The sequence below is a fragment of the Conger conger genome, chromosome 18 (genome assembly GCF_963514075.1).
Source record: "Conger conger chromosome 18, fConCon1.1, whole genome shotgun sequence".
NCBI lineage: Eukaryota > Metazoa > Chordata > Actinopteri > Anguilliformes > Congridae > Conger > Conger conger.
This window is the reverse complement of record NC_083777.1, coordinates 31,772,069-31,782,068: the sequence shown is the minus strand read 5'-3', so window position 1 is coordinate 31,782,068 and position 10,000 is coordinate 31,772,069. Positions and strand designations below refer to the sequence as shown.

Sequence of the window (10,000 nt, the reverse complement as noted above, 5' to 3'; positions counted from 1 at the left end):
TGGCGGCTGCTGAGGAGGTGCAGAGCCCAGTGTGTTGGTGTCGTGTTCAGATCAGCCTGCCTGAACGGCCAGTGAAACATTAATAGGGTCTGGGTGGCGATGAATTGAGAATTGTGATGCTTGTTTTTGTTTTGTTTTTGTGGGCGGGGGGTGGGGGCTTTTGTGTTTGTGGGAGTGACGGGGGTGAAAGTGATTTTTTGAAAAGGGACGAATATCAGACAGACCCTCCCCTGTGCCCCCCCGCCACCCATCTAAGCCCCGCCCCGAATGTGGCTGAGGCGCTCTCTCTGATTGGCCGGTCACACACAACAATAGCGGCTGTCGGTGGTGTGGATTGGAGGGGCTGTTTCGGGGTCCGGCGTGTTAGCGGAGGGTCTGGGGCGTTTCGGGGAGTCCGTGCGGGGCTTTGTGTGTGGAGGGGGGGTGAGGGAGCGCTGGTGTCCCAGCGTCTGTGACTCGTGTCCGAGGGGGGGGTGCCTGCTCTGGAATTCTTGCGGAAGGCGTTTGTATATTTGTTCTGTCCCCCCCCCCCCCCCCACACCGTCAGAGTCCCAATCTGTGAAGGAAAAATAAACAGTCATTTCACAAACAACGTGGAAATGGAGCCCAACCAATCACGGTTAACCCTCACCGGTCCAGACGCGCCCGGTGACTCTGCGTCCGGTGCGATGCAGAGCAGAGCTGTGTGCGTGTGTGTGTGTGTGTGTGTGTGTGAGTGTGTGTGAGTGTGTGTGCGTGTGTGTGCGTGTGTGTGCGTGCGTGCGTGTGCGTGTGCGTGTGCGTGCGTGCGTGTGCGTGCGTGTGCGTGAGAGCGCGTGAGAGCGCGTGAGAGCGCGTGAGAGCGCGTGAGAGCGCGTGAGAGCGCGTGAGAGCGCGTGAGAGCGCGTGAGAGCGCGTGAGAGCGCGTGAGTGCGCGTGAGAGCGCGTGAGTGCGCGTGAGAGTGCGTGAGAGTGCGTGAGAGTGCGTGAGAGTGCGTGAGAGTGTGATTGTGTGTGAGAGATCTGTGGGCCACTGCACTGAAGAGGTCTCTGCTCTCTGTGACCGACTGTTTCCTTCTCTCTGCTGCACTTGGTGGTAAATCGCGGGGTCCGGTGTGGTAACCGGGCCTTGTCCCCCACACGCCCCAGACTGCACCCCCACACGCCCCAGACTGCACCCCCACACGCCCCACACTGCGCCCCCACACGCCCCACACTGCGCCCCCACACGCCCCAGACTGCACCCCCACATGCCCCACATGCCCCACACTGCGCCCCCACACGCCCCACACTGCGCCCCCACACGCCCCAGACTGCACCCCCACATGCCCCACATGCCCCACACTGCGCCCCCAGACTGCACCCCCACACGCCCCAGACTGCACCCCCACACGCCCCACACTGCGCCCCCACACACCCCACACGCCCCACACTGCACCCCCACACGCCCCAGACTGCGCCCCCATGTGACAGGTGGGGGGTGGCGGGACCTGATCCACACGTGTGTGTAGCGTTATTAATCAGGGCTCTGTATGAGCGGCCGTCACCATGGCTACCTGATGAGGTCGCCCCTGCGGTCCGTATCACCAAACCGCAACCTCCAACTGCCAACCTCCAACCGCCAGGCTGGGTTTCTCCCGCCGTTCAGCTCTGGGTCTGCCGCAGGTCGACTTCCCGCCTCACCCAGGCTCTGCTGTCATCGGTGTGATTTTATAAGGACTGTTTCAGCTTCATTGGACAGTACAGTAGAGGGAGAGAGAGAGGGATAGATAGAGAGATAGATAGAGAGATAGATAGAGAGATAGATAGAGAGATAGAGAGAGAGATAGATAGAGAGAGAGGGAGAGAGAGAGAGAGATGTAGAGAGAGGGGGGGTTGTGTGGCGGGAGTCGAACCCTCGATGTTGCGCTCTCATTGAGTCCTACAGACTGCACCTCTGAGACACACCCAGCAGTGTGACTCATTAAAAATAAACGTCGTCTTTTCTGTGGTGGGTCACCTGGGACATTGTGCGTGAGCTACGTCAGTCAGTCTGGCCTTCCTTTCAATTTGCACCTCCCCGCAATTTCATTAGCTGTGTGTGCGCGTGTGTGCGCGTGTGTGCGCGTGTGTGCGCGTGTGTGCGCGTGTGTGCGCGTGTGTGCGCGTGTGTGCGCGTGTGTGCGCGTGTGAGTGTGTGTGCGTGTATGCATGTATGCGTGTGAGTGTGTGAGTGTGAGTGTGTGTGAGTGTGTGTGAGTGAGTGTGAGTGAGTGTGAGTGAGTGTGAGTGAGTGTGAGTGAGTGTGAGTGAGTGTGAGTGAGTGTGAGTGAGTGTGAGTGTGAGTGAGTGTGAGTGAGTGTGAGTGAGTGTGAGTGAGTGTGAGTGAGTGTGCGCGCGCATGTGTGTGTGTGTGTGTGTGCGTGTGTGTGTGAGTGTGTGTGAGTGTGTGTGAGTGTGTGTGAGTGTGTGTGAGTGTGTGTGAGTGTGAGTGTGAGTGTGAGTGTGAGTGTGAGTGTGAGTGAGTGTGAGTGAGTGTGAGTGAGTGTGAGTGAGTGTGTGTGAGTGTGTGTGAGTGTGTGTGAGTGTGTGTGAGTGTGTGTGAGTGTGTGATTGTGTGTGAGCGTGTGTGAGTGTGTGTGTATGCGTGTGAGCGTGTGTGAGTGTGTGTGTATGCGTGTGAGTGTGAGTGTGTGTGTGTGTGTGTGAGTGTGTGTGTGAGTGTGAGTGTGAGTGTGAGTGTGAGTGTGAGTGTGAGTGTGAGTGTGAGTGTGAGTGTGAGTGTGAATGCGTGTGAGTGTGTGTGCGTGTGAGTGTGTGTGAGTGAGTGTGTGTGTGTGAGTGTGAGTGTGAGTGTGTGTGTGGGGGGGGCTGAGAGCTCAGGATGTCCCAACATCTGGCCCCCGGTGTGGCTGGTCGGGGGTGTCGTTCATCTCTGTCATAACCCCCCCTCACAGACAGAACTCACAGCGACACGGCAGATTCCTCCCACGCAGAATGTGCAAATACGCATTCCTCACCCAGCGCGAGCGTCTAAATCCAGCCCGCGGTTTGATTTAATAAACGGCGCTGTGAACTTTGCCCTGCGTCACAATACAGCTAATGAGAAAATAACAACAGTGTGTGAGCCAGTCCCTCTCCTGAGAGGTGTGTCTGCTGGGAGCTCGGTCTGAAAAGCACGTTCATCACACCCTGCTTTTCAGCGTTAGAGACCAAAGTGCTTTGTTTGGTTTGCAACTGCTTTACATCTTAAGGACCTGAATGTGTCTCTGAATTGCTGTCCCCCGATAGCAACATGGGGTCTCTTTGGTCCCCTGTTTATCACATGGACATGTTTAAGACTAAAGAGGACGATGCATTTGCTCTATGCCCCAAAACTTTGGGTGTGTCTGGGGGCCACAGTGACACAGGGTGTGTTTGGGGGCCACACTGAGGGAGGCGTTTGGCTTTGGTCAGATGTGCAGACGGCCGTGTGGCTCGACGGGCGAGACGATCGAGTCCCGTCTCGCATCACGCCCGGCCACTTTCATACCCATCAGAGAGGCTCATTCCAGGGTCACGGCTCCGCTAAACGCGTTCACACGGGAGTTAATATGGGAGTTTGTGTCGTTTTTAGATGGGAGTTTGTGTCGTTTTTAGATGGGAGTTTGTGTCGTTTTTAGATGGGAGTTTGTGTCGTGTTTAAATGGGAGTTTGTGTCGTGTTTAAATGGGAGTTTGTGTCGTTTTTAGATGGGAGTTTGTGTCGTGTTTAAATGGGAGTTTGTGTCGTTTTTAAATGGGAGTTTGTGTCGTTTTTAGATGGGAGTTTGTGTCGTGTTTAGATGGGAGTTTGTGTCGTGTTTAAATGGGAGTTTGTGTCGTGTTTAAATGGGAGTTTGTGTCGTGTTTAGATGGGAGTTTGTGTCGTGTTTAGATGGGAGTTTGTGTCGTGTTTAAATGGGAGTTTGTGTCGTTTTTAGATGGGAGTTTGTGTCGTGTTTAGATGGGAGTTTGTGTTTCGTTTAAATGGGAGTTTGTGTGGTTTTTTCGATGGCGTGTGTGTGTGAGAGGTGTGTTTTGGAGTGAACAGGCACAGGGATGGGCAGCTCTGGTGCAATGCCCTGCAGGCTGTAACCGCTGCTGATGAACACACTGCAGAAACGGTTGGGTGTGTTTTAGTCGTGTAATGAGACTTCAATTTTCCTTTCCTCTCGTAGAAAATATTAGCTTGTCTTGTGAAACGAAGTGGCTTTGCGCGTCAGCTTTACAGTTGGCCCCGCGAGGTTAAACAGTAGCTTGAGCAGTGAAAAGAGGAAGAATGGAGAAAAACAAGAGGATGGATAAAGAGAGATAGTGAGAGACCTTCACACTTGAGCACTGCCAGCCGTTATCTCCAGATAATGGAAAGGTGGATGACATGGCAGAGATGCAAAAGATGCGAAAGCCATTTGTATGATAATATTCAGCTGTTTCGTCCCCCTGAGCTCGTAAAGTCTCTGTAGATAATGAGGGTCAGGTTATTTTTTGCCGCAGGGCCAGTTTTGTGATTGCCTGTATCTTAGCTTCAGAGAAACTTATAAGATTTTGTTCTTTTTTTTTGGTCACGTCTTTGTCCTGTAATGCAGTCTCCGTTGCCTTTCGGTTCTGTCAGAGTTGGAACACCCTGAAGGTGTGGGATGGGTTTCTGCTGCTGTAGGGTGAACATTAGGGGAGGTCCTTCTTTTGTGGGCGGCTGGGTCACTGAGATTCGAGACCAGGTGATCCTGGGAAATGTTCCCTTTCTTATTATGAATAGCAGTCACATTTAGTACAACCTGGGCACTTTTATTTTACACTATAATGCTTGAATATTGAATTTAGTATTTCTTTGTTGCTCTCTTGTTGCCCGCTCTGCTTTGTAAACCCTTTTCTAGTGGACATATCCCGGATTTTCAGTGGTTTTCTACTGGAGGCTGTGCTACTGCATTCTGATTGGTGCATTAACTTGACGGTTCCTGTGAGTGCTCTAGAGGTGAAGGCGTCTGCGGAGGGCGAGGTCGTGCACACCTGCCCGGCATTGACCTTTGACCCTCTCCACTGCGATCATGGTCGCGCACTCAGTCCGCGTGTTTACTACTGGTAATAGGACACTGACGAATTAGTTGAATTAGGAGTTGAGGATTGTGGGGGTACACGAATGCAAAGGCTTTATTATTTGGGTGTTCTGGTCACTGTTTGTCCAGCGTGCCGTGCCGTAGAGTCCACTGTCCCAGCATCTGAAGCCTTCAGCAGGAGCACAGCGCCTCTCTTCACTGAGAGAATCTGTGGACTGGCGACTAACTGACGGGAGTGCAGACCGCTGTGTCAGGCCTCCTTCCAGAACGTTCCGTACGTGCTCGATTGGATTCAGGTCTGAGGACAGAGCGTGACACTCGGGTAATATGCTCTGTGGACACGGGGTCTTGTCATGTAGAAGAACGCCCCTTTCACGGGGTGAAGATGTTTGCATAATACCAGTTTAAATATTGACCATTAAAGATGGTCATCAGCCTGGTTTGAGTGCACCCAAATCACGCCATGAAAATGCACCTCACTCCATTGCAGAATGATAAGAAAGGTTCAGTGTTGAAACATTGTCGTGTTTCCTGTTCTTCTAGATCATGGGTGTGAAAATAATACCTGCCCCGGGCGAACGCTGGTACCAGGATTACCAAGAGTTCTGCCCTTCAGGGCACGCTTTCTCAGCACTGCGTGGGGGTTTTCCCCCACTGGCCCTGGGGAGTTTTAGCTCATGCGCTGTTCGGGGGTTTCGGTCTGTTTTCTTTCTGCATTTTGCTTCTTTTTCTGCTGCTCTGTAGAGCGTCTTTGTATAGCGCTTTTTACAGAAAACCTTTCCCCAATGTATCTCTTTTTTTACTTCAACTTGGCAGGCAACCAAGCAGGTTGTGTTGCATTGTCACAGGTAATTCGGCTGGTGAAATGGTGAAATGGTGAAATGGTGAAATGGTGAAAACGGCTCATTTTGTAGAATCCTCCATCCACTCTGGCCAGTCGGTGGGAAAGGTGGACGTCCGGCCCTGTGGGAGAGCTCAGTTCAGGTGAAGCGCCTTTCACGTTTCTGTCACCTCCAGAGTCGGAGGAGACCGATCGCTCTCAGGGACGAGCAGACGTCGTGAGATCTGTGTCCAGCGTGAGCTCCCTCACTGCTGCTGCCCGGGAGGCCATGATGATGTCATCGCTCCAAGCTCTCCCCCCGTTAGGCCTGTCGAATCGTAGTGTGCGTCTTCAATGCAAAAGGGTGCATGGTAAATGGACTGCATTTATGTAGCATTTTTATCCAAAGCGTGTTACAATTAATGCCTCTCATTCAGCCGTTCTCACACACGCTCACACAGCAACGGCGATTGGCTGCCATGCGAGGAGCCGACCAGCTCGCGAGGAGCCGACCAGCTCGTCAGGAGCATTCAGGGGTTCGGTGTCTCACTCAGGGACACTTTCACACACTCACGACTGCCAGATGCTCTTACCTCCTGAGCTAATGTGGCCCAAGACGACTGGTGCTACTCTGTTTGCAAGCTACTCTCTGCGTAATCACAGTTATTTGAATGTGGCCGTTTAATCACGGCCTGTACAGGCAGTGTGATGATGTTACAGTGTAATGTAGCGTTGGGGAAAGTGTGGGATCGGCACGGTCTGTTCAGCCTCGCTGATTGTGTGTGTTCAGCACTCCTCTCTGCTGTGTTATTTTTTTTTATTGACGCACGGCTTGTGTGTTGATAGTTTTCCTCCAGAATCATAAAGAGCATTGTTGTGACTGTACATATAGCTCTTGGATAATTGGCTTTGATGTTCTCCTTTGAATACTGGTCTTCCTTTACCAGTGTCTAATCGTTAGCTTAGCACGTTAGCATGTTGGCTATCTCTCCTGCCTTCTCTGGGGGTGTGATAATCAACCAAGAGGACCCGGTGGTGTGTGTTTTGTAGGTTTCCGATACACCCGACCAGCTCAGTAAGACGTGGAGAAGTATTTGAATTTGAACCTAGGTGTGATGGATACTGTTTAAAATGCGTGACAGTTGTGTTCTGTCACCCTGGATCGGTGTGTGCTGGAGGACCGGAGCGGGATGTGCTTGGACTCTCTCAGGCCCTCAGGGGGTTCTCTGGGAGTACCTCAGAGCGCTGGGCGTTTGGGGCGTGACGTGGAGCGGATCGGTTCACTTTCGGTTCGGCGCTGAGGCTGTTACAGCCCGGCGCGTTCCTGCAGTGAGCTCGTGAGCGTCTTGTGAAGCCATGAGGTCATCCCATCATGGGATTGCGTGTGTAATCCGCAGTAATGCTGGTGACCAATCGCTTATTCCTGGAGCACATAGCATAGAGCAGTGTTGCGATACGGTCGCTGTCACCATCGTTTTTCCGTCCATAACTGTAAATTGAGGCTTGATTTTCAACTTAGTCGTACTTAAGTTTCACACACATTTGATGTGCAGGAGACACACATGGAGAAATATGGTGTTTTTCTTCTGGTGCAGGCAGTTGGCGGTGCTGGTGATTCAGTGGCTGTTACCGTTCGCTATTCTAGCGCCATGTTATTCCTGCAGGCCCTGATATATTCTCAGTTCCTCCGTCCACAGACGCAGACACACAGGTTTTAAAAGCTTTCGAGTTTTCCTAAGAGATGACTGCTGAAGAACAGATATGGGTCAAATACCTGAAATGCTGTGTTTCCCTCTTTTAGATGTTCATCAAATCTGAAAACACTCCTCAAGTTCCCTCAGAACTTTCACTGAAACATTAGTAACCAAAACGTATGAATGAAGTGGAAGAATGATTATGGTCTGACTCTGAATACTGATGAACATTGATGTTTCTTTTTTAAATCGTCAGTAACGTACAGGAATTTCACTGGAGGCTAAAAGGTCGGAGTTGTAAAATGATTATTTGACCCAGGTCTGGATTCAGCTGCACTATGTACAGCAGACTGTGTGTGTGTGTGTGTGTGTGTGTGTGTGTGTGTGTGTGTGTGTGTGTGTGTGTGTGTGTGTGTGTGTGTGTGTGTGTGTGTGTGTGTGTGTGTGTGTGTGTGTGTGTGTGTGTGTGTGTGTGTGTGTGTGTGCCCATCTGTTTGTGATGTGTGTGTGACGTGTGTCTGTCTGTGTGCATGCACAGGGGCACGTGTGTGTTTGCACACCCCCTCTTTCTTTGGGGGAACATCTGCACGTCTCTCGTATTCGGTAGCAGGGTAACCCCCCCCCTTCCATAAGCTCCTCAGGCCCTGTTTTCTCCCCGTATTGGAGACAGATGTTCCCCAAAACGAGCCCCCTCTCCTTCAAGCACCAGCCACGGACCCCCCCCAGCCTGTAGACCCTCCCAGCCTGCAGACCCTCATAGCCTGCAGACCCTCATAGCCTGTAGACCCACCCAGCCTGTAGACCCTCCCAGCCTGTAGACCCTCCCAGCCTGTAGACCCTCCCAGCCTGTAGACTCACCCAGCCTGTAGACCCTCCCAGCCTGTAGACCCTCCCAGCCTGTAGACCCACCCAGCCTGTAGACCCACCCAGCCTGTAGACCCACCCAGCCTGTAGACCCACTCAGCCTGTAGACCCATCCAGGCACCACGGCCCAGCGCACTCTGACCTCACCCGCAGTAAAAACGGTAAAGACACTCAGAAAACTTCAACTTTCACTCCAGAGTTGTATCTGAGAGCTGTATCTGAGAGGGTGGGGTCTGGGGGGTGGGGTCTGGGGGGCGGGGGGCCGGTGGAAGACGGTCAGCTCCATAATCGCTCTTTGTTGCTGGATGGCGGGGAGGGGGCTGAGGGAACGCTCTGTTTAGTCTGAGGGGAATGGAAATGCGTCTCAAGGCGCTCTTTATGTTTGGACGCGCGACGCCATGTTGGAGAAACACTGGGCCCGGACGAACAGTCGCTTGTTTTCCCTTTCTCAGGTCCCTGCTCGTCTGCCGTTTTCACTGCGGGGAAAAAGTGTTTGCTAAATGTGCTTCCTGTTGCCCTTTGAAATCACTTGCAAGAAAAAAGAAAAGAAAAAAAACCAAGGCGCGGGGGGGGGGGGGGGGTTGTGTAAACAAAACAGAAGCTTGACAACGGTGTTGCCGTTGTGGTGAAAAAGGGCGTTCCCCTTGGCACACACTTCTTCATAGTTTCTGATTTTCATCGTTTGAGAGCCGCCGAGCGGGATGACATGAGTGTGTATCTTCTGCTAGAAGTTAGAGGGAAGTGGGGACATCCAGACCTCTGGAGTCCTTGGTTTCTCACTGAGATGTGGAAGGAGAGCAGAGATGCAGGGTGGCAGCTGTTGACATGTTTGTTTTTACAGAGGATGGCAGTTCATCTCAGCCGTTAGAAATCACTGGACCTGCGCGCGAGTGTGATATCTCGTCACAGGGTGTGTGAAAGCAGTACTTGCCTGCTAGCGTGTGGAAACCCCCCCTACACACACACACACACACACACACACACACACACACACACACACACAAATACAGATACGCTACTTTTGATGAATGATTTGCTTTTATAATAACGCCACGTCATATGGTATTATGACACGTCTGCCTTGAAACTGAAAATTATTATACATAGATTCCGGAAGAAAAAAATAATTCTGAAAGTATGAATAAACTAAATGATAAAAACTTATTTGGAAGTATGACAATTCCCAGAAATGAAAACTCATTTACAGTAACTGTGCATACGCTTATTTACTCTCAAATTGTACCTGAACAATGTCTCCAGTCTGTATGTCTCCTGGGATATAAGCACATATCTCAGGCATGGGTAGTTTAAGATGTCTCCAGCCTTTCTTGGGTTAAAGCTGTAGGCTGTAATGGCCTTTACACATAGCGGTATATGAGCTTTAAGCAAATACTGTGCTGCCATTTTGGCTGTCACTCTGTGGGCTTCTATTGCTAATAGATTAGCTCAGTCTGGCAGTACTCCAATAAGATTATGAAGTCTTGTATTATAACGTTATAAAAGCGACGTATCCCTTGAACGTTGCTGCCGCGTTCAGAAGGGAATGTTACACGTTGTGCGATTGTGTGGTTGTTCAGAGCTGCAGACGGG

General features: G+C 51.5%; 1 protein-coding gene across 4 annotated transcripts in view; it reads left to right on the top strand.

Moving 5' to 3' along the window:
• LOC133118710 (spectrin beta chain, non-erythrocytic 1-like) overlaps positions 1-10,000 on the top strand; it is a 106,883-nt gene that overhangs the window by 42,646 nt on the left and 54,237 nt on the right. The window lies entirely within an intron of this gene.